General features: G+C 43.4%; 2 long non-coding RNA genes across 5 annotated transcripts; both read left to right on the top strand.

Annotated features, from left to right (window-relative positions):
• The first annotated feature begins 916 nt into the window (after window positions 1-916).
• LOC142476226 (uncharacterized) lies at window positions 917-19,041 on the top strand. 4 transcript variants are annotated; one of them, XR_012791451.1, is made up of 12 exons: window positions 917-1,011; window positions 2,247-2,357; window positions 4,756-4,875; window positions 5,896-5,991; window positions 7,436-7,539; window positions 8,775-8,885; window positions 11,284-11,403; window positions 12,424-12,519; window positions 13,964-14,067; window positions 15,303-15,413; window positions 17,812-17,931; window positions 18,952-19,041. It is a non-coding gene; the product is annotated as an uncharacterized LOC142476226 (long non-coding RNA). The 4 variants fall into 4 exon arrangements; XR_012791453.1 differs by lacking the exon at window positions 17,812-17,931; XR_012791452.1 differs by lacking the exon at window positions 15,303-15,413.
• Window positions 19,042-20,498: 1,457 nt separating this feature from the next.
• LOC142476227 (uncharacterized) lies at window positions 20,499-25,568 on the top strand. The gene is made up of 4 exons (XR_012791455.1): window positions 20,499-20,595; window positions 21,833-21,943; window positions 24,342-24,461; window positions 25,482-25,568. It is a non-coding gene; the product is annotated as an uncharacterized LOC142476227 (long non-coding RNA).
• Window positions 25,569-25,887: the final 319 nt, after the last annotated feature.

The raw sequence follows: 25,887 nt of genomic DNA on the forward strand, positions 1-25,887 counted from the left end.
TGATCACAGTGCCCGATCAGGATGTCACTGTGACAGGCAGCAGTGCAGATTGACCGGTCAATCAATGCAGTGCCGCAACATATGCACTAAATGAGATTTCCGTGCCCCCAGTCAGGTTACTCCCTGGGCAGTGACCCTGCTCACACCCTCCCCTAGTTCCACCTCTGATCACAATTATCTCTCTTGGAGAGTGTAGCAAATTGGAGTTGGGGGAATCTCACCTCTGCCATGCATGGTCACAATCTGGGCACAGGACCCAAATAGTGGGCAATGTGGCACTTCTTACAGTAGAGAATAAGTAACTTTATTCTTTACTTGTGTATTAAGGACCTTATTTGCATTAAATTCAGTCCACATGGGACCAAGACTTTCTGGCTTACTGAACAAAGTGGAATTGTTTCGTAGAGGGTGGAGAATTGTATTTTATCTGAAATTACCCCCTCTGCACAAAATACAAACAATTATACCCATACAAGTACCTTGTGGAAGTTGTTGCCCTCTATCTTCCTGTGGTCTCTCCCTGTTTCTCACCGTGCCTCCTCCCATTTCCTTGCACCTCTGCGTCTCCGCATATATCCCTATACTCAGAGCCGGCTCCGGTCAGTGACATGGGATGCCCAAATATGAGCATACCCATATATGGGCATCCATGCCACTGACCGGAGCCCGCTCTGTTGCGGATATGGAGAGAGACTGGGAGATTTACATCCCCTTATAATTCATATGGTGCATAGTACCGGCACGTATTGTTTTACCGGTACTGTGTACCTTCCTACTTTCACACTGGTACAGTATATGCTGCAGTGGGACTGAGAGGGATATATTGGTAACACATAGTCATTGTTGGGGGAATTCAATCCATTTTGAAAATAGTAATGAAATGTTTTTTACTTTTCTTTTTTTTCAGTAATGAAGAATGAAACATTTCTGTTAAAATTGAATTGGAGGTGAACTGGATTCATCATCAACTCTGCACCAGTGTGAATTGATGTTCTTTAATGTTCTGATAAGGTACATGCAACATCTCTTCCTCAACCCCTGCACCACTCTCTGCCTCTTGCCTCTCTCTCTCCACCTCCCTGCTAAGCGTATTAACCCATCTAATGTAATCCACATTCCATGTCTCACTTTACTCTTCACTTCTCACGTGCCCTCTGGAATGACTGCTCTCTGACTAACAAGGTCTATTTGTACATGACCTCTTCTGCTCTCATCATCCACCACCTCTCATTCCCCTCACCCCTGTCCTACTCGATACCTCAGCTTAATTGAACTCTCTCCTCTGACATCTACCCTTATCTCTAACCTCTCCTCACTTTCTGCTTAAACTAACTATCTTGTTAACTTTTACAATGCTATCATCTCCTCCTCCCTCCTCCTCCTTCCTCCTCCCTCCTCCATTATATATATACCCCTTCTAGGCTCTGACACACTCATCCCTCTAAGGCCATGATTATCATGGGCACATGCTTGGTCGTCCACAGTGCGTGCGAGCGATGCAGAGCCGCCTCGGACCTCAGTGCAGGGATTGCTGCATACCCCCAGCATCTGTCACCCACAAACAATACACACACTAATACTCCCCACAATACACACTATAATACCTCCTCAATACTAATCTCCCCAATAATATTATAGCTCCAAACACAATATACACAACACCCTTACACAAGATACACAATCTAGTACTCTCCTCTGCACCTCTACACACAATATAATACTCCCACACACACAATATACACACTACCCTCCTACCCCCATAAAATACAACCAATAATACACACACACTTTGTGGATGTTGGGACCAGCTCCCGGCATGCACCAGTGAAAGAGAGAGGCCCGCAGAAGCTCGGAAGAACTCCCTCCATCCGTGCCTTCCTCCGTTTCACATCTTCTCCCTGTCTCTCTCCCTCCCTTTCCTTGCATCTCCCTGCGTCTTTACGTATACCCAGTCAGTGACGGCTCTGGTCACGTGATGCCTTAATATGGGCTTATCCATATATGTTCATCCACGTCACTAATGTGATGCCCGCACTGTTGCGGAGCTGGTACTTACGACGGGCACTTATTGTTTTATCAGTACTGCGTACCTGACTCTACCGGCCTACTTTCAACACTAGTACAATATGTGCTTCACTACGAGTGAGTGGGGAATATTGGCATCACACAGTCACTGTTGAATATGCCATTCAATCCATTTTGAAAATAGTAATGCAATGTGGTTTTGTTTTGTTTGCTTTTTGCAGTAATGAAGAATGGAAAAGTTATATTAAAATTAAATTGGAGGGGGACTAGATTCAGCATTTCATCATGAACTCTGCACTTGTGAGAATTTAACTTCTTGAATACCCTGACAGGTACACGCAACATTAAGACTATAATCTGCTGTGCAAGCTTTCGTGCTATACCTCCCCCTCAGGTTTTGATTTATACATTTGCTCCCTCAATTCATGTCCTCTAATATTTGAAAGCTCTCTCCTAGCATTTTCTCTTTACCACAGAACGTCATCCCAATGTAACCTCTCTCTTGTTCTTTCTGCTTGCTGTTTCCTCACTCCTCTGTTAAACTTTTCTAATTTCTCTAACTTCCACACTCCTGCTTTTATCCACATGTTCTCCTCTTTCCTTCCCCTACCTTTGCATGTGTCTACACACTGCACCATTTGTACAGACCTCTATTGCAGCTATTTCTGCACTGCTCAATGAAAAGCACTCTTTAATATCCTATTCTCTGTGCCCCCTCTCTCTGCGCCCCCTCTTTTGGCGCCTCCTCTCTCTGCGCCCCCTCTCTCTGCGCCTATCTGTCTCATTCTCTCTACGTCCCTCTCTCTCTACATAGAGCTATCTCTGTCTCTCTCTACACCTATCTCTGTGTCTCCTTCTATGTTTGCTGATGTGTGGGATATCTCTTATAATCTTGAACCTGCTCATATACACATCGGGCCTCCCTGCCTCTGCCTCCCTGCTAAGAGTGTTAACCTATCTAATGTAATCCACATTCCTTTCCTTACTTTTCTCTTCCCTTCTCCTATGCCATCTGGAATGTCCGTTCTCTGACTAACAAGGCTCTAGTTGTACATGACCTCTTCTGCTCTCATCATTCACAATCAGTCATTCCCCTCACCCCATCTTACCTGTCCCACTGATTTGCCTCTGCTTAATTAAACTCTCCTCTGACATCTACTCTAACCTCTCTGCTCTCTCTCTCTTTCCGCTTAAACTAACAATCTTATTAACTCTTACAATGCTATCCTCCTATCTATATGCCCCCTCTAGGCTCTGACACACTTGTCCCTCTAGCCCACACCCTTGGCTAAATTCCCAAACATGTTCATCACACTTCCACTCGCTGTTCTTAATGCCTATGAAGGAAATCACACAATTGATATTTGATTTTTCTACAGTAAAAATGTCTCCAGTCCTGTATAAAGCTGCTCTCTGGGGCCAAACCACACTACTTTTTTTTCACATTCATCAACACTCAAATTTAATTTACGCTGTCTTTTTTTCCCTGTATTTGACTCCCTCCACTAACCTTCTCCTCACACTTGCCATCCTTCCTTCACTTCTCCTCAAGCATTTGACTACTTCAGAGGCAAGGTGGATGCCACCCACAAGGAGATTCCTTCTGTCCCTTCCCCCTTCTCTCCTTCTACCTAATTCTCCTTCTGCATTTGACTCCTTTTCTTCTCTTACAGAGCTGGAAGCTAATCATCTTCTCTTCTCCCTCTACCACATGCCCTCTAGATCGTATCCCCTCACACCTTACTGCATCTCTTAGTCCCCACTCTCACCCACATCTTCAATTCCTCCCTATTCTCTGGCTCTTTACCCTCTTACTTTAAGCCTGTAGTGGTCACCCTTTTCTCAGAAACAACCTACACCCTATGTGCCTTACTAACTACCGCCCTGTATCCCTCCTGCTGTTTGTCTCCTAATTGCTAGAATGTCAACATTCTTAAATCACATGCCCTCCTGGATCCTTTACAACCTGCCATTCGTACAGCTCGTTCTACAGACTGTGCTTAAAGCAAATTCCCAAGGTCACTTTTCCCTACTAATCCTACTTGATCTATCTGCTGCGTTTGATGCTCTCAATCACTCTCCTCCTTCATATTCTAAACTCTCTCTTGGTATCCGTAACACAGTTCTATCCTGGTTTTCATCATAACTTTCCTGTCACACATTCTCCATCTCTGTTGCTAACATGTCTTCGTCTTCTATTGATCTGTCTGTGGGTATACATCAGGGCTCTGTTCTGAGATCTCTCTTTCTCTCTACATACTATCATTTGGTGACCTCATCAACTCTTTGTGACAATCCTATAAATAACAAATACAAATATCAGGTCATGGGAATAAGTGATTTGGACATAAAAGTAACATTTCGGAAGTGTGGACAACTAATACATCTTGTAGATTGCCTTTACAGTGTGATGTCATTGATTCAGTAGATTGTGTGCAGACCAGGACTGCAGTACAGTGTCACTCACATGGATGACTTGCGTGGTAGAAGCTCAAGAACAAGGATGTCAAACTCCAGTCCTCGAGGGCAGCAAACAGGCCAGGTTTTCAGGATATCCCTACTGAAAACCTGGCCTGTTTGGGACCCTCGAGGACTGGAGTTTGACATGCATGCTCTAGAAGGAGCACAGCTGTGGGTGGGAGGTGGATTTGCTTTGCATCAAATGGTTTGGAGCAAGGTTTATTGTATGTATTATCATAATAACAATGCAATGCTTAACTTTTATTTCAGGAGGGATGACTGCAGAACAGAAGTGAATATTGAAGCCATGTGTTCCTTTTCTTGCAAAAGAGAAAATTTGAAGGACAGTTGAAGAGAAGGAAAATTACTACACAGAGACAGATAAGCAATGTGTATATTTCTCATTTACCATTTAGTATTTGTCGTTTTATTGACTCCACACAATCCGGCTGCTACGGGTTTCACATTGAATATTTTCATCTCTACTCTACCCCTTCCTGTGATCTGAACCATGCAAGTTTTCGTTGATTCAATACATCATGAGTAGAGGGTGGCTACAGTATGAAGTAAAGACCCAAGGACCACATCTACTACCATTCATAACAAGAACATGTGCAGTAGCGCACAGCTGCAGTTCTATGTGATTGTTATGAAAGATTGAGGTGGTTCAATTCTATGAATCTGGAGTGGGATGGATCCTGTTTGCATCATATGGTTTCATCTAGGCCAGTAGATTATATAACTCTCAGTACAGGTTACACATGGCATCAGTATTAGTGATTTAAAGAGGAGGAAAGCTTCAATGTGGAGAACAAAGCCAAGTAATGTTGAAGTTACTCCTTTTACCATTTACTTGGTCAGTCTGTACTGTCTACTCCCCACACAGCTGCTAAGGATCTTCCATTTTAAATACTTTCACCTCCTATTCTGCACTGCTTTGCTGCCCATTATTCAGAGATGCGTTCCAGTCATGTTTACCACTCTGAATCTCTCTGCAGTCATTGGTTCAGCACATCATGGGTAGAGCATGGCTACAGATACAGCAAGCTATTATTATTTTACCGGCTGATCATCCATAATATTGCATTAAAACATAGAATATCACTTAATTTCCAAAAGATTCAGTGATGCTGATAATGCAGAATCTCACAACATTTCCCATCATAATGCCATAATGCACCAGTGGGAGAAATAATCCTTGCTATATCTGTACATTGTGTGACGTATTACCTCCATGACCATTGAGAGCAAGTACATCTTCTGTATAGAGCGGCTGTGTTATGATGCAGTTATTGATCATCATTGACATAATCACAAGAATCTTATGCAAAGGGAAATTGTCCGCAGCGAAGTGAGATTTCAGCCCCCAAACGTCTGTAATATTAATGCAATGTCTTACTTTTGTTGCAGTGAACACTGAAGAGACGGATCTACTACAACACTGTACAGGATGAGCATACGCTACAAGCAGCAAAATGATCTTGCAGTTGACAGTATGTTGTTCTGGTAATGTGCACAATTATTATTTATGGGCTACACACCACAGTGCTGGACATATTCTGTTAACTTCAACTCTACTCCTAACATGGAGATGTCTTCCTGGTGTTACTGATTCAGTACATCATATGCACAGTGTGGTTATGATATGATGGATTGATTTAATGAACCCACCAACCAATGATGACATCTGCATCATCTTCTGTAAAGTGCAGCTACAGCATGATATTATCAGCATTTGGTGCGGTATAATCAGAGGTATCTATGTGCTTTTGTGCCTGTTTTAAGTCCTCCAGCTTAACGCCCCTACACCTCCCACTACACAGGCATACTTACTTATGCATACACTGACATCTGGCATACCTACACACACCCCAGGGCCACTTCCTTCCCCTGATGTCAGGGAGAGGATGGGCATGCAGAGTGCAGTAAGTCTCCACGTTACTCTGGCCAACAGTCTTGGCCTACCTCCAGCATCTGTCACCCACAACATCTGTTCCCTCCTTGTAAAGTGCTGAACTATCTCACCTGGGTCAGTGCTATAGCTGATCACAGTGCCCGATCAGGATGTCACTGTGACAGGCAGCAGTGCAGATTGACCGGTCAATCAATGCAGTGCCGCAACATATGCACTAAATGAGATTTCCGTGCCCCCAGTCAGGTTACTCCCTGGGCAGTGACCCTGCTCACACCCTCCCCTAGTTCCACCTCTGATCACAATTATCTCTCTTGGAGAGTGTAGCAAATTGGAGTTGGGGGAATCTCACCTCTGCCATGCATGGTCACAATCTGGGCACAGGACCCAAATAGTGGGCAATGTGGCACTTCTTACAGTAGAGAATAAGTAACTTTATTCTTTACTTGTGTATTAAGGACCTTATTTGCATTAAATTCAGTCCACATGGGACCAAGACTTTCTGGCTTACTGAACAAAGTGGAATTGTTTCGTAGAGGGTGGAGAATTGTATTTTATCTGAAATTACCCCCTCTGCACAAAATACAAACAATTATACCCATACAAGTACCTTGTGGAAGTTGTTGCCCTCTATCTTCCTGTGGTCTCTCCCTGTTTCTCACCGTGCCTCCTCCCATTTCCTTGCACCTCTGCGTCTCCGCATATATCCCTATACTCAGAGCCGGCTCCGGTCAGTGACATGGGATGCCCAAATATGAGCATACCCATATATGGGCATCCATGCCACTGACCGGAGCCCGCTCTGTTGCGGATATGGAGAGAGACTGGGAGATTTACATCCCCTTATAATTCATATGGTGCATAGTACCGGCACGTATTGTTTTACCGGTACTGTGTACCTTCCTACTTTCACACTGGTACAGTATATGCTGCAGTGGGACTGAGAGGGATATATTGGTAACACATAGTCATTGTTGGGGGAATTCAATCCATTTTGAAAATAGTAATGAAATGTTTTTTACTTTTCTTTTTTTTCAGTAATGAAGAATGAAACATTTCTGTTAAAATTGAATTGGAGGTGAACTGGATTCATCATCAACTCTGCACCAGTGTGAATTGATGTTCTTTAATGTTCTGATAAGGTACATGCAACATCTCTTCCTCAACCCCTGCACCACTCTCTGCCTCTTGCCTCTCTCTCTCCACCTCCCTGCTAAGCGTATTAACCCATCTAATGTAATCCACATTCCATGTCTCACTTTACTCTTCACTTCTCACGTGCCCTCTGGAATGACTGCTCTCTGACTAACAAGGTCTATTTGTACATGACCTCTTCTGCTCTCATCATCCACCACCTCTCATTCCCCTCACCCCTGTCCTACTCGATACCTCAGCTTAATTGAACTCTCTCCTCTGACATCTACCCTTATCTCTAACCTCTCCTCACTTTCTGCTTAAACTAACTATCTTGTTAACTTTTACAATGCTATCATCTCCTCCTCCCTCCTCCTCCTTCCTCCTCCCTCCTCCATTATATATATACCCCTTCTAGGCTCTGACACACTCATCCCTCTAAGGCCATGATTATCATGGGCACATGCTTGGTCGTCCACAGTGCGTGCGAGCGATGCAGAGCCGCCTCGGACCTCAGTGCAGGGATTGCTGCATACCCCCAGCATCTGTCACCCACAAACAATACACACACTAATACTCCCCACAATACACACTATAATACCTCCTCAATACTAATCTCCCCAATAATATTATAGCTCCAAACACAATATACACAACACCCTTACACAAGATACACAATCTAGTACTCTCCTCTGCACCTCTACACACAATATAATACTCCCACACACACAATATACACACTACCCTCCTACCCCCATAAAATACAACCAATAATACACACACACTTTGTGGATGTTGGGACCAGCTCCCGGCATGCACCAGTGAAAGAGAGAGGCCCGCAGAAGCTCGGAAGAACTCCCTCCATCCGTGCCTTCCTCCGTTTCACATCTTCTCCCTGTCTCTCTCCCTCCCTTTCCTTGCATCTCCCTGCGTCTTTACGTATACCCAGTCAGTGACGGCTCTGGTCACGTGATGCCTTAATATGGGCTTATCCATATATGTTCATCCACGTCACTAATGTGATGCCCGCACTGTTGCGGAGCTGGTACTTACGACGGGCACTTATTGTTTTATCAGTACTGCGTACCTGACTCTACCGGCCTACTTTCAACACTAGTACAATATGTGCTTCACTACGAGTGAGTGGGGAATATTGGCATCACACAGTCACTGTTGAATATGCCATTCAATCCATTTTGAAAATAGTAATGCAATGTGGTTTTGTTTTGTTTGCTTTTTGCAGTATTGAAGAATGGAAAAGTTATATTAAAATTAAATTGGAGGGGGACTAGATTCAGCATTTCATCATGAACTCTGCACTTGTGAGAATTTAACTTCTTGAATACCCTGACAGGTACACGCAACATTAAGACTATAATCTGCTGTGCAAGCTTTCGTGCTATACCTCCCCCTCAGGTTTTGATTTATACATTTGCTCCCTCAATTCATGTCCTCTAATATTTGAAAGCTCTCTCCTAGCATTTTCTCTTTACCACAGAACGTCATCCCAATGTAACCTCTCTCTTGTTCTTTCTGCTTGCTGTTTCCTCACTCCTCTGTTAAACTTTTCTAATTTCTCTAACTTCCACACTCCTGCTTTTATCCACATGTTCTCCTCTTTCCTTCCCCTACCTTTGCATGTGTCTACACACTGCACCATTTGTACAGACCTCTATTGCAGCTATTTCTGCACTGCTCAATGAAAAGCACTCTTTAATATCCTATTCTCTGTGCCCCCTCTCTCTGCGCCCCCTCTTTTGGCGCCTCCTCTCTCTGCGCCCCCTCTCTCTGCGCCTATCTGTCTCATTCTCTCTACGTCCCTCTCTCTCTACATAGAGCTATCTCTGTCTCTCTCTACACCTATCTCTGTGTCTCCTTCTATGTTTGCTGATGTGTGGGATATCTCTTATAATCTTGAACCTGCTCATATACACATCGGGCCTCCCTGCCTCTGCCTCCCTGCTAAGAGTGTTAACCTATCTAATGTAATCCACATTCCTTTCCTTACTTTTCTCTTCCCTTCTCCTATGCCATCTGGAATGTCCGTTCTCTGACTAACAAGGCTCTAGTTGTACATGACCTCTTCTGCTCTCATCATTCACAATCAGTCATTCCCCTCACCCCATCTTACCTGTCCCACTGATTTGCCTCTGCTTAATTAAACTCTCCTCTGACATCTACTCTAACCTCTCTGCTCTCTCTCTCTTTCCGCTTAAACTAACAATCTTATTAACTCTTACAATGCTATCCTCCTATCTATATGCCCCCTCTAGGCTCTGACACACTTGTCCCTCTAGCCCACACCCTTGGCTAAATTCCCAAACATGTTCATCACACTTCCACTCGCTGTTCTTAATGCCTATGAAGGAAATCACACAATTGATATTTGATTTTTCTACAGTAAAAATGTCTCCAGTCCTGTATAAAGCTGCTCTCTGGGGCCAAACCACACTACTTTTTTTTCACATTCATCAACACTCAAATTTAATTTACGCTGTCTTTTTTTCCCTGTATTTGACTCCCTCCACTAACCTTCTCCTCACACTTGCCATCCTTCCTTCACTTCTCCTCAAGCATTTGACTACTTCAGAGGCAAGGTGGATGCCACCCACAAGGAGATTCCTTCTGTCCCTTCCCCCTTCTCTCCTTCTACCTAATTCTCCTTCTGCATTTGACTCCTTTTCTTCTCTTACAGAGCTGGAAGCTAATCATCTTCTCTTCTCCCTCTACCACATGCCCTCTAGATCGTATCCCCTCACACCTTACTGCATCTCTTAGTCCCCACTCTCACCCACATCTTCAATTCCTCCCTATTCTCTGGCTCTTTACCCTCTTACTTTAAGCCTGTAGTGGTCACCCTTTTCTCAGAAACAACCTACACCCTATGTGCCTTACTAACTACCGCCCTGTATCCCTCCTGCTGTTTGTCTCCTAATTGCTAGAATGTCAACATTCTTAAATCACATGCCCTCCTGGATCCTTTACAACCTGCCATTCGTACAGCTCGTTCTACAGACTGTGCTTAAAGCAAATTCCCAAGGTCACTTTTCCCTACTAATCCTACTTGATCTATCTGCTGCGTTTGATGCTCTCAATCACTCTCCTCCTTCATATTCTAAACTCTCTCTTGGTATCCGTAACACAGTTCTATCCTGGTTTTCATCATAACTTTCCTGTCACACATTCTCCATCTCTGTTGCTAACATGTCTTCGTCTTCTATTGATCTGTCTGTGGGTATACATCAGGGCTCTGTTCTGAGATCTCTCTTTCTCTCTACATACTATCATTTGGTGACCTCATCAACTCTTTGTGACAATCCTATAAATAACAAATACAAATATCAGGTCATGGGAATAAGTGATTTGGACATAAAAGTAACATTTCGGAAGTGTGGACAACTAATACATCTTGTAGATTGCCTTTACAGTGTGATGTCATTGATTCAGTAGATTGTGTGCAGACCAGGACTGCAGTACAGTGTCACTCACATGGATGACTTGCGTGGTAGAAGCTCAAGAACAAGGATGTCAAACTCCAGTCCTCGAGGGCAGCAAACAGGCCAGGTTTTCAGGATATCCCTACTGAAAACCTGGCCTGTTTGGGACCCTCGAGGACTGGAGTTTGACATGCATGCTCTAGAAGGAGCACAGCTGTGGGTGGGAGGTGGATTTGCTTTGCATCAAATGGTTTGGAGCAAGGTTTATTGTATGTATTATCATAATAACAATGCAATGCTTAACTTTTATTTCAGGAGGGATGACTGCAGAACAGAAGTGAATATTGAAGCCATGTGTTCCTTTTCTTGCAAAAGAGAAAATTTGAAGGACAGTTGAAGAGAAGGAAAATTACTACACAGAGACAGATAAGCAATGTGTATATTTCTCATTTACCATTTAGTATTTGTCGTTTTATTGACTCCACACAATCCGGCTGCTACGGGTTTCACATTGAATATTTTCATCTCTACTCTACCCCTTCCTGTGATCTGAACCATGCAAGTTTTCGTTGATTCAATACATCATGAGTAGAGGGTGGCTACAGTATGAAGTAAAGACCCAAGGACCACATCTACTACCATTCATAACAAGAACATGTGCAGTAGCGCACAGCTGCAGTTCTATGTGATTGTTATGAAAGATTGAGGTGGTTCAATTCTATGAATCTGGAGTGGGATGGATCCTGTTTGCATCATATGGTTTCATCTAGGCCAGTAGATTATATAACTCTCAGTACAGGTTACACATGGCATCAGTATTAGTGATTTAAAGAGGAGGAAAGCTTCAATGTGGAGAACAAAGCCAAGTAATGTTGAAGTTACTCCTTTTACCATTTACTTGGTCAGTCTGTACTGTCTACTCCCCACACAGCTGCTAAGGATCTTCCATTTTAAATACTTTCACCTCCTATTCTGCACTGCTTTGCTGCCCATTATTCAGAGATGCGTTCCAGTCATGTTTACCACTCTGAATCTCTCTGCAGTCATTGGTTCAGCACATCATGGGTAGAGCATGGCTACAGATACAGCAAGCTATTATTATTTTACCGGCTGATCATCCATAATATTGCATTAAAACATAGAATATCACTTAATTTCCAAAAGATTCAGTGATGCTGATAATGCAGAATCTCACAACATTTCCCATCATAATGCCATAATGCACCAGTGGGAGAAATAATCCTTGCTATATCTGTACATTGTGTGACGTATTACCTCCATGACCATTGAGAGCAAGTACATCTTCTGTATAGAGCGGCTGTGTTATGATGCAGTTATTGATCATCATTGACATAATCACAAGAATCTTATGCAAAGGGAAATTGTCCGCAGCGAAGTGAGATTTCAGCCCCCAAACGTCTGTAATATTAATGCAATGTCTTACTTTTGTTGCAGTGAACACTGAAGAGACGGATCTACTACAACACTGTACAGGATGAGCATACGCTACAAGCAGCAAAATGATCTTGCAGTTGACAGTATGTTGTTCTGGTAATGTGCACAATTATTATTTATGGGCTACACACCACAGTGCTGGACATATTCTGTTAACTTCAACTCTACTCCTAACATGGAGATGTCTTCCTGGTGTTACTGATTCAGTACATCATATGCACAGTGTGGTTATGATATGATGGATTGATTTAATGAACCCACCAACCAATGATGACATCTGCATCATCTTCTGTAAAGTGCAGCTACAGCATGATATTATCAGCATTTGGTGCGGTATAATCAGAGGTATCTATGTGCTTTTGTGCCTGTTTTAAGTCCTCCAGCTTAACGCCCCTACACCTCCCACTACACAGGCATACTTACTTATGCATACACTGACATCTGGCATACCTACACACACCCCAGGGCCACTTCCTTCCCCTGATGTCAGGGAGAGGATGGGCATGCAGAGTGCAGTAAGTCTCCACGTTACTCTGGCCAACAGTCTTGGCCTACCTCCAGCATCTGTCACCCACAACATCTGTTCCCTCCTTGTAAAGTGCTGAACTATCTCACCTGGGTCAGTGCTATAGCTGATCACAGTGCCCGATCAGGATGTCACTGTGACAGGCAGCAGTGCAGATTGACCGGTCAATCAATGCAGTGCCGCAACATATGCACTAAATGAGATTTCCGTGCCCCCAGTCAGGTTACTCCCTGGGCAGTGACCCTGCTCACACCCTCCCCTAGTTCCACCTCTGATCACAATTATCTCTCTTGGAGAGTGTAGCAAATTGGAGTTGGGGGAATCTCACCTCTGCCATGCATGGTCACAATCTGGGCACAGGACCCAAATAGTGGGCAATGTGGCACTTCTTACAGTAGAGAATAAGTAACTTTATTCTTTACTTGTGTATTAAGGACCTTATTTGCATTAAATTCAGTCCACATGGGACCAAGACTTTCTGGCTTACTGAACAAAGTGGAATTGTTTCGTAGAGGGTGGAGAATTGTATTTTATCTGAAATTACCCCCTCTGCACAAAATACAAACAATTATACCCATACAAGTACCTTGTGGAAGTTGTTGCCCTCTATCTTCCTGTGGTCTCTCCCTGTTTCTCACCGTGCCTCCTCCCATTTCCTTGCACCTCTGCGTCTCCGCATATATCCCTATACTCAGAGCCGGCTCCGGTCAGTGACATGGGATGCCCAAATATGAGCATACCCATATATGGGCATCCATGCCACTGACCGGAGCCCGCTCTGTTGCGGATATGGAGAGAGACTGGGAGATTTACATCCCCTTATAATTCATATGGTGCATAGTACCGGCACGTATTGTTTTACCGGTACTGTGTACCTTCCTACTTTCACACTGGTACAGTATATGCTGCAGTGGGACTGAGAGGGATATATTGGTAACACATAGTCATTGTTGGGGGAATTCAATCCATTTTGAAAATAGTAATGAAATGTTTTTTACTTTTCTTTTTTTTCAGTAATGAAGAATGAAACATTTCTGTTAAAATTGAATTGGAGGTGAACTGGATTCATCATCAACTCTGCACCAGTGTGAATTGATGTTCTTTAATGTTCTGATAAGGTACATGCAACATCTCTTCCTCAACCCCTGCACCACTCTCTGCCTCTTGCCTCTCTCTCTCCACCTCCCTGCTAAGCGTATTAACCCATCTAATGTAATCCACATTCCATGTCTCACTTTACTCTTCACTTCTCACGTGCCCTCTGGAATGACTGCTCTCTGACTAACAAGGTCTATTTGTACATGACCTCTTCTGCTCTCATCATCCACCACCTCTCATTCCCCTCACCCCTGTCCTACTCGATACCTCAGCTTAATTGAACTCTCTCCTCTGACATCTACCCTTATCTCTAACCTCTCCTCACTTTCTGCTTAAACTAACTATCTTGTTAACTTTTACAATGCTATCATCTCCTCCTCCCTCCTCCTCCTTCCTCCTCCCTCCTCCATTATATATATACCCCTTCTAGGCTCTGACACACTCATCCCTCTAAGGCCATGATTATCATGGGCACATGCTTGGTCGTCCACAGTGCGTGCGAGCGATGCAGAGCCGCCTCGGACCTCAGTGCAGGGATTGCTGCATACCCCCAGCATCTGTCACCCACAAACAATACACACACTAATACTCCCCACAATACACACTATAATACCTCCTCAATACTAATCTCCCCAATAATATTATAGCTCCAAACACAATATACACAACACCCTTACACAAGATACACAATCTAGTACTCTCCTCTGCACCTCTACACACAATATAATACTCCCACACACACAATATACACACTACCCTCCTACCCCCATAAAATACAACCAATAATACACACACACTTTGTGGATGTTGGGACCAGCTCCCGGCATGCACCAGTGAAAGAGAGAGGCCCGCAGAAGCTCGGAAGAACTCCCTCCATCCGTGCCTTCCTCCGTTTCACATCTTCTCCCTGTCTCTCTCCCTCCCTTTCCTTGCATCTCCCTGCGTCTTTACGTATACCCAGTCAGTGACGGCTCTGGTCACGTGATGCCTTAATATGGGCTTATCCATATATGTTCATCCACGTCACTAATGTGATGCCCGCACTGTTGCGGAGCTGGTACTTACGACGGGCACTTATTGTTTTATCAGTACTGCGTACCTGACTCTACCGGCCTACTTTCAACACTAGTACAATATGTGCTTCACTACGAGTGAGTGGGGAATATTGGCATCACACAGTCACTGTTGAATATGCCATTCAATCCATTTTGAAAATAGTAATGCAATGTGGTTTTGTTTTGTTTGCTTTTTGCAGTATTGAAGAATGGAAAAGTTATATTAAAATTAAATTGGAGGGGGACTAGATTCAGCATTTCATCATGAACTCTGCACTTGTGAGAATTTAACTTCTTGAATACCCTGACAGGTACACGCAACATTAAGACTATAATCTGCTGTGCAAGCTTTCGTGCTATACCTCCCCCTCAGGTTTTGATTTATACATTTGCTCCCTCAATTCATGTCCTCTAATATTTGAAAGCTCTCTCCTAGCATTTTCTCTTTACCACAGAACGTCATCCCAATGTAACCTCTCTCTTGTTCTTTCTGCTTGCTGTTTCCTCACTCCTCTGTTAAACTTTTCTAATTTCTCTAACTTCCACACTCCTGCTTTTATCCACATGTTCTCCTCTTTCCTTCCCCTACCTTTGCATGTGTCTACACACTGCACCATTTGTACAGACCTCTATTGCAGCTATTTCTGCACTGCTCAATGAAAAGCACTCTTTAATATCCTATTCTCTGTGCCCCCTCTCTCTGCGCCCCCTCTTTTGGCGCCTCCTCTCTCTGCGCCCCCTCTCTCTGCGCCTATCTGTCTCATTCTCTCTACGTCCCTCTCTCTCTACATAGAGCTATCTCTGTCTCTCTCTACACCTATCTCTGTGTCTCCTTCTATGTTTGCTGATGTGTGGGATATCTCTTATAATCTTGAACCTGCTCATATACACATCGGGCCTCCCTGCCTCTGCCTCCCTGCTAAGAGTGTTAACCTATCTAATGTAATCCACATTCCTTTCCTTACTTTTCTCTTCCCTTCTCCTATGCCATCTGGAATGTCCGTTCTCTGACTAACAAGGCTCTAGTTGTACATGACCTCTTCTGCTCTCATCATTCACAATCAGTCATTCCCCTCACCCCATCTTACCTGTCCCACTGATTTGCCTCTGCTTAATTAAACTCTCCTCTGACATCTACTCTAACCTCTCTGCTCTCTCTCTCTTTCCGCTTAAACTAACAATCTTATTAACTCTTACAATGCTATCCTCCTATCTATATGCCCCCTCTAGGCTCTGACACACTTGTCCCTCTAGCCCACACCCTTGGCTAAATTCCCAAACATGTTCATCACACTTCCACTCGCTGTTCTTAATGCCTATGAAGGAAATCACACAATTGATATTTGATTTTTCTACAGTAAAAATGTCTCCAGTCCTGTATAAAGCTGCTCTCTGGGGCCAAACCACACTACTTTTTTTTCACATTCATCAACACTCAAATTTAATTTACGCTGTCTTTTTTTCCCTGTATTTGACTCCCTCCACTAACCTTCTCCTCACACTTGCCATCCTTCCTTCACTTCTCCTCAAGCATTTGACTACTTCAGAGGCAAGGTGGATGCCACCCACAAGGAGATTCCTTCTGTCCCTTCCCCCTTCTCTCCTTCTACCTAATTCTCCTTCTGCATTTGACTCCTTTTCTTCTCTTACAGAGCTGGAAGCTAATCATCTTCTCTTCTCCCTCTACCACATGCCCTCTAGATCGTATCCCCTCACACCTTACTGCATCTCTTAGTCCCCACTCTCACCCACATCTTCAATTCCTCCCTATTCTCTGGCTCTTTACCCTCTTACTTTAAGCCTGTAGTGGTCACCCTTTTCTCAGAAACAACCTACACCCTATGTGCCTTACTAACTACCGCCCTGTATCCCTCCTGCTGTTTGTCTCCTAATTGCTAGAATGTCAACATTCTTAAATCACATTCCCTCCTGGATCCTTTACAACCTGCCTTTCGTACAGCTCGTTCTACAGACTGTGCTTAAAGCAAATTCCCAAGGTCACTTTTCCCTACTAATCCTACTTGATCTATCTGCTGCGTTTGATGCTCTCAATCACTCTCCTCCTTCATATTCTAAACTCTCTCTTGGTATCCGTAACACAGTTCTATCCTGGTTTTCATCATAACTTTCCTGTCACACATTCTCCATCTCTGTTGCTAACATGTCTTCGTCTTCTATTGATCTGTCTGTGGGTATACATCAGGGCTCTGTTCTGAGATCTCTCTTTCTCTCTACATACTATCATTTGGTGACCTCATCAACTCTTTGTGACAATCCTATAAATAACAAATACAAATATCAGGTCATGGGAATAAGTGATTTGGACATAAAAGTAACATTTCGGAAGTGTGGACAACTAATACATCTTGTAGATTGCCTTTACAGTGTGATGTCATTGATTCAGTAGATTGTGTGCAGACCAGGACTGCAGTACAGTGTCACTCACATGGATGACTTGCGTGGTAGAAGCTCAAGAACAAGGATGTCAAACTCCAGTCCTCGAGGGCAGCAAACAGGCCAGGTTTTCAGGATATCCCTACTGAAAACCTGGCCTGTTTGGGACCCTCGAGGACTGGAGTTTGACATGCATGCTCTAGAAGGAGCACAGCTGTGGGTGGGAGGTGGATTTGCTTTGCATCAAATGGTTTGGAGCAAGGTTTATTGTATGTATTATCATAATAACAATGCAATGCTTAACTTTTATTTCAGGAGGGATGACTGCAGAACAGAAGTGAATATTTAAGCCATGTGTTCCTTTTCTTGAAAAAGAGAAAATTTGAAGGACAGTTGAAGAGAAGGAAAATTACTACACAGAGACAGATAAGCAATGTGTATATTTCTCATTTACCATTTAGTATTTGTCGTTTTATTGACTCCACACAATCCGGCTGCTACGGGTTTCACATTGAATATTTTCATCTCTACTCTACCCCTTCCTGTGATCTGAACCATGCAAGTTTTCGTTGATTCAATACATCATGAGTAGAGGGTGGCTACAGTATGAAGTAAAGACCCAAGGACCACATCTACTACCATTCATAACAAGAACATGTGCAGTAGCGCACAGCTGCAGTTCTATGTGATTGTTATGAAAGGTTGAGGTGGTTCAATTCTATGAATCTGGAGTGGGATGGATCCTGTTTGCATCATATGGTTTCATCTAGGCCAGTAGATTATATAACTCTCAGTACAGGTTACACATGGCATCAGTATTAGTGATTTAAAGAGGAGGAAAGCTTCAATGTGGAGAACAAAGCCAAGTAATGTTGAAGTTACTCCTTTTACCATTTACTTGGTCAGTCTGTACTGTCTACTCCCCACACAGCTGCTAAGGATCTTCCATTTTAAATACTTTCACCTCCTATTCTGCACTGCTTTGCTGCCCATTATTCAGAGATGCGTTCCAGTCATGTTTACCACTCTGAATCTCTCTGCAGTCATTGGTTCAGCACATCATGGGTAGAGCATGGCTACAGATACAGCAAGCTATTATTATTTTACCGGCTGATCATCCATAATATTGCATTAAAACATAGAATATCACTTAATTTCCAAAAGATTCAGTGATGCTGATAATGCAGAATCTCACAACATTTCCCATCATAATGCCATAATGCACAAGTGGGAGAAATAATCCTTGCTATATCTGTACATTGTGTGACGTATTACCTCAATGACCAATGAGAGCAAGTACATCTTCTGTATAGAGCGGCTGTGTTATGATGCAGTTATTGATCATCATTGACATAATCACAAGAATCTTATGCAAAGGGAAATTGTCCGCAGCGAAGTGAGATTTCAGCCCCCAAACGTCTGTAATATTAATGCAATGTCTTACTTTTGTTGCAGTGAACACTGAAGAGACGGATCTACTACAACACTGTACAGGATGAGCATACGCTACAAGCAGCAAAATGATCTTGCAGTTGACAGTATGTTGTTCTGGTAATGTGCACAATTATTATTTATGGGCTACACACCACAGTGCTGGACATATTCTGTTAACTTCAACTCTACTCCTAACATGGAGATGTCTTCCTGGTGTTACTGATTCAGTACATCATATGCACAGTGTGGTTATGATATGATGGATTGATTTAATGAACCCACCAACCAATGATGACATCTGCATCATCTTCTGTAAAGTGCAGCTACAGCATGATATTATCAGCATTTGGTGCGGTATAATCAGAGGTATCTATGTGCTTTTGTGCCTGTTTTAAGTCCTCCAGCTTAACGCCCCTACACCTCCCACTACACAGGCATACTTACTTATGCATACACTGACATCTGGCATACCTACACACACCCCAGGGCCACTTCCTTCCCCTGATGTCAGGGAGAGGATGGGCATGCAGAGTGCAGTAAGTCTCCACGTTACTCTGGCCAACAGTCTTGGCCTACCTCCAGCATCTGTCACCCACAACATCTGTTCCCTCCTTGTAAAGTGCTGAACTATCTCACCTGGGTCAGTGCTATAGCTGATCACAGTGCCCGATCAGGATGTCACTGTGACAGGCAGCAGTGCAGATTGACCGGTCAATCAATGCAGTGCCGCAACATATGCACTAAATGAGATTTCCGTGCCCCCAGTCAGGTTACTCCCTGGGCAGTGACCCTGCTCACACCCTCCCCTAGTTCCACCTCTGATCACAATTATCTCTCTTGGAGAGTGTAGCAAATTGGAGTTGGGGGAATCTCACCTCTGCCATGCATGGTCACAATCTGGGCACAGGACCCAAATAGTGGGCAATGTGGCACTTCTTACAGTAGAGAATAAGTAACTTTATTCTTTACTTGTGTATTAAGGACCTTATTTGCATTAAATTCAGTCCACATGGGACCAAGACTTTCTGGCTTACTGAACAAAGTGGAATTGTTTCGTAGAGGGTGGAGAATTGTATTTTATCTGAAATTACCCCCTCTGCACAAAATACAAACAATTATACCCATACAAGTACCTTGTGGAAGTTGTTGCCCTCTATCTTCCTGTGGTCTCTCCCTGTTTCTCACCGTGCCTCCTCCCATTTCCTTGCACCTCTGCGTCTCCGCATATATCCCTATACTCAGAGCCGGCTCCGGTCAGTGACATGGGATGCCCAAATATGAGCATACCCATATATGGGCATCCATGCCACTGACCGGAGCCCGCTCTGTTGCGGATATGGAGAGAGACTGGGAGATTTACATCCCCTTATAATTCATATGGTGCATAGTACCGGCACGTATTGTTTTACCGGTACTGTGTACCTTCCTACTTTCACACTGGTACAGTATATGCTGCAGTGGGACTGAGAGGGATATATTGGTAACACATAGTCATTGTTGGGGGAATTCAATCCATTTTGAAAATAGTAATGAAATGTTTTTTACTTTTCTTTTTTTTCAGTAATGAAGAATGAAACATTTCTGTTAAAATTGAATTGGAGGTGAACTGGATTCATCATCAACTCTGCACCAGTGTGAATTGATGTTCTTTAATGTTCTGATAAGGTACATGCAACATCTCTTCCTCAACCCCTGCACCACTCTCTGCCTCTTGCCTCTCTCTCTCCACCTCCCTGCTAAGCGTATTAACCCATCTAATGTAATCCACATTCCATGTCTCACTTTACTCTTCACTTCTCACGTGCCCTCTGGAATGACTGCTCTCTGACTAACAAGGTCTATTTGTACATGACCTCTTCTGCTCTCATCATCCACCACCTCTCATTCCCCTCACCCCTGTCCTACTCGATACCTCAGCTTAATTGAACTCTCTCCTCTGACATCTACCCTTATCTCTAACCTCTCCTCACTTTCTGCTTAAACTAACTATCTTGTTAACTTTTACAATGCTATCATCTCCTCCTCCCTCCTCCTCCTTCCTCCTCCCTCCTCCATTATATATATATACCCCTTCTAGGCTCTGACACACTCATCCCTCTAAGGCCATGATTATCATGGGCACATGCTTGGTCGTCCACAGTGCGTGCGAGCGATGCAGAGCCGCCTCGGACCTCAGTGCAGGGATTGCTGCATACCCCCAGCATCTGTCACCCACAAACAATACACACACTAATACTCCCCACAATACACACTATAATACCTCCTCAATACTAATCTCCCCAATAATATTATAGCTCCAAACACAATATACACAACACCCTTACACAAGATACACAATCTAGTACTCTCCTCTGCACCTCTACACACAATATAATACTCCCACACACACAATATACACACTACCCTCCTACCCCCATAAAATACAACCAATAATACACACACACTTTGTGGATGTTGGGACCAGCTCCCGGCATGCACCAGTGAAAGAGAGAGGCCCGCAGAAGCTCGGAAGAACTCCCTCCATCCGTGCCTTCCTCCGTTTCACATCTTCTCCCTGTCTCTCTCCCTCCCTTTCCTTGCATCTCCCTGCGTCTTTACGTATACCCAGTCAGTGACGGCTCTGGTCACGTGATGCCTTAATATGGGCTTATCCATATATGTTCATCCACGTCACTAATGTGATGCCCGCACTGTTGCGGAGCTGGTACTTACGACGGGCACTTATTGTTTTATCAGTACTGCGTACCTGACTCTACCGGCCTACTTTCAACACTAGTACAATATGTGCTTCACTACGAGTGAGTGGGGAATATTGGCATCACACAGTCACTGTTGAATATGCCATTCAATCCATTTTGAAAATAGTAATGCAATGTGGTTTTGTTTTGTTTGCTTTTTGCAGTAATGAAGAATGGAAAAGTTATATTAAAATTAAATTGGAGGGGGACTAGATTCAGCATTTCATCATGAACTCTGCACTTGTGAGAATTTAACTTCTTGAATACCCTGACAGGTACACGCAACATTAAGACTATAATCTGCTGTGCAAGCTTTCGTGCTATACCTCCCCCTCAGGTTTTGATTTATACATTTGCTCCCTCAATTCATGTCCTCTAATATTTGAAAGCTCTCTCCTAGCATTTTCTCTTTACCACAGAACGTCATCCCAATGTAACCTCTCTCTTGTTCTTTCTGCTTGCTGTTTCCTCACTCCTCTGTTAAACTTTTCTAATTTCTCTAACTTCCACACTCCTGCTTTTATCCACATGTTCTCCTCTTTCCTTCCCCTACCTTTGCATGTGTCTACACACTGCACCATTTGTACAGACCTCTATTGCAGCTATTTCTGCACTGCTCAATGAAAAGCACTCTTTAATATCCTATTCTCTGTGCCCCCTCTCTCTGCGCCCCCTCTTTTGGCGCCTCCTCTCTCTGCGCCCCCTCTCTCTGCGCCTATCTGTCTCATTCTCTCTACGTCCCTCTCTCTCTACATAGAGCTATCTCTGTCTCTCTCTACACCTATCTCTGTGTCTCCTTCTATGTTTGCTGATGTGTGGGATATCTCTTATAATCTTGAACCTGCTCATATACACATCGGGCCTCCCTGCCTCTGCCTCCCTGCTTAGAGTGTTAACCTATCTAATGTAATCCACATTCCTTTCCTTACTTTTCTCTTCCCTTCTCCTATGCCATCTGGAATGTCCGTTCTCTGACTAACAAGGCTCTAGTTGTACATGACCTCTTCTGCTCTCATCATTCACAATCAGTCATTCCCCTCACCCCATCTTACCTGTCCCACTGATTTGCCTCTGCTTAATTAAACTCTCCTCTGAGATCTACTCTATCCTCTCTGCTCTCTCTCTCTTTCCGCTTAAACTAACAATCTTATTAACTCTTACAATGCTATCCTCCTATCTATATGCCCCCTCTAGGCTCTGACACACTTGTCCCTCTAGCCCACACCCTTGGCTAAATTCCCAAACATGTTCATCACACTTCCACTCGCTGTTCTTAATGCCTATGAAGGAAATCACACAATTGATATTTGATTTTTCTACAGTAAAAATGTCTCCAGTCCTGTATAAAGCTGCTCTCTGGGGCCAAACCACACTACTTTTTTTTCACATTCATCAACACTCAAATTTAATTTACGCTGTCTTTTTTTCCCTGTATTTGACTCCCTCCACTAACCTTCTCCTCACACTTGCCATCCTTCCTTCACTTCTCCTCAAGCATTTGACTACTTCAGAGGCAAGGTGGATGCCACCCACAAGGAGATTCCTTCTGTCCCTTCCCCCTTCTCTCCTTCTACCTAATTCTCCTTCTGCATTTGACTCCTTTTCTTCTCTTACAGAGCTGGAAGCTAATCATCTTCTCTTCTCCCTCTACCACATGCCCTCTAGATCGTATCCCCTCACACCTTACTGCATCTCTTAGTCCCCACTCTCACCCACATCTTCAATTCCTCCCTATTCTCTGGCTCTTTACCCTCTTACTTTAAGCCTGTAGTGGTCACCCTTTTCTCAGAAACAACCTACACCCTATGTGCCTTACTAACTACCGCCCTGTATCCCTCCTGCTGTTTGTCTCCTAATTGCTAGAATGTCAACATTCTTAAATCACATGCCCTCCTGGATCCTTTACAACCTGCCTTTCGTACAGCTCGTTCTACAGACTGTGCTTAAAGCAAATTCCCAAGGTCACTTTTCCCTACTAATCCTACTTGATCTATCTGCTGCGTTTGATGCTCTCAATCACTCTCCTCCTTCATATTCTAAACTCTCTCTTGGTATCCGTAACACAGTTCTATCCTGGTTTTCATCATAACTTTCCTGTCACACATTCTCCATCTCTGTTGCTAACATGTCTTCGTCTTCTATTGATCTGTCTGTGGGTATACATCAGGGCTCTGTTCTGAGATCTCTCTTTCTCTCTACATACTATCATTTGGTGACCTCATCAACTCTTTGTGACAATCCTATAAATAACAAATACAAATATCAGGTCATGGGAATAAGTGATTTGGACATAAAAGTAACATTTCGGAAGTGTGGACAACTAATACATCTTGTAGATTGCCTTTACAGTGTGATGTCATTGATTCAGTAGATTGTGTGCAGACCAGGACTGCAGTACAGTGTCACTCACATGGATGACTTGCGTGGTAGAAGCTCAAGAACAAGGATGTCAAACTCCAGTCCTCGAGGGCAGCAAACAGGCCAGGTTTTCAGGATATCCCTACTGAAAACCTGGCCTGTTTGGGACCCTCGAGGACTGGAGTTTGACATGCATGCTCTAGAAGGAGCACAGCTGTGGGTGGGAGGTGGATTTGCTTTGCATCAAATGGTTTGGAGCAAGGTTTATTGTATGTATTATCATAATAACAATGCAATGCTTAACTTTTATTTTAGGAGGGATGACTGCAGAACAGAAGTGAATATTGAAGCCATGTGTTCCTTTTCTTGCAAAAGAGAAAATTTGAAGGACAGTTGAAGAGAAGGAAAATTACTACACAGAGACAGATAAGCAATGTGTATATTTCTCATTTACCATTTAGTATTTGTCGTTTTATTGACTCCACACAATCCGGCTGCTACGGGTTTCACATTGAATATTTTCATCTCTACTCTACCCCTTCCTGTGATCTGAACCATGCAAGTTTTCGTTGATTCAATACATCATGAGTAGAGGGTGGCTACAGTATGAAGTAAAGACCCAAGGACCACATCTACTACCATTCATAACAAGAACATGTGCAGTAGCGCACAGCTGCAGTTCTATGTGATTGTTATGAAAGGTTGAGGTGGTTCAATTCTATGAATCTGGAGTGGGATGGATCCTGTTTGCATCATATGGTTTCATCTAGGCCAGTAGATTATATAACTTTCAGTACAGGTTACACATGGCATCAGTATTAGTGATTTAAAGAGGAGGAAAGCTTCAATGTGGAGAACAAAGCCAAGTAATGTTGAAGTTACTCCTTTTACCATTTACTTGGTCAGTCTGTACTGTCTACTCCCCACACAGCTGCTAAGGATCTTCCATTTTAAATACTTTCACCTCCTATTCTGCACTGCTTTGCTGCCCATTATTCAGAGATGCGTTCCAGTCATGTTTACCACTCTGAATCTCTCTGCAGTCATTGGTTCAGCACATCATGGGTAGAGCATGGCTACAGATACAGCAAGCTATTATTATTTTACCGGCTGATCATCCATAATATTGCATTAAAACATAGAATATCACTTAATTTCCAAAAGATTCAGTGATGCTGATAATGCAGAATCTCACAACATTTCCCATCATAATGCCATAATGCACAAGTGGGAGAAATAATCCTTGCTATATCTGTACATTGTGTGACGTATTACCTCAATGACCAATGAGAGCAAGTACATCTTCTGTATAGAGCGGCTGTGTTATGATGCAGTTATTGATCATCATTGACATAATCACAAGAATCTTATGCAAAGGGAAATTGTCCGCAGCGAAGTGAGATTTCAGCCCCCAAACGTCTGTAATATTAATGCAATGTCTTACTTTTGTTGCAGTGAACACTGAAGAGACGGATCTACTACAACACTGTACAGGATGAGCATACGCTACAAGCAGCAAAATGATCTTGCAGTTGACAGTATGTTGTTCTGGTAATGTGCACAATTATTATTTATGGGCTACACACCACAGTGCTGGACATATTCTGTTAACTTCAACTCTACTCCTAACATGGAGATGTCTTCCTGGTGTTACTGATTCAGTACATCATATGCACAGTGTGGTTATGATATGATGGATTGATTTAATGAACCCACCAACCAATGATGACATCTGCATCATCTTCTGTAAAGTGCAGCTACAGCATGATATTATCAGCATTTGGTGCGGTATAATCAGAGGTATCTATGTGCTTTTGTGCCTGTTTTAAGTCCTCCAGCTTAACGCCCCTACACCTCCCAC

The sequence above is a fragment of the Ascaphus truei genome, unplaced genomic scaffold (genome assembly GCF_040206685.1).
Source record: "Ascaphus truei isolate aAscTru1 unplaced genomic scaffold, aAscTru1.hap1 HAP1_SCAFFOLD_1518, whole genome shotgun sequence".
In the NCBI taxonomy this organism is placed as follows: Eukaryota; Metazoa; Chordata; class Amphibia; order Anura; family Ascaphidae; genus Ascaphus; species Ascaphus truei.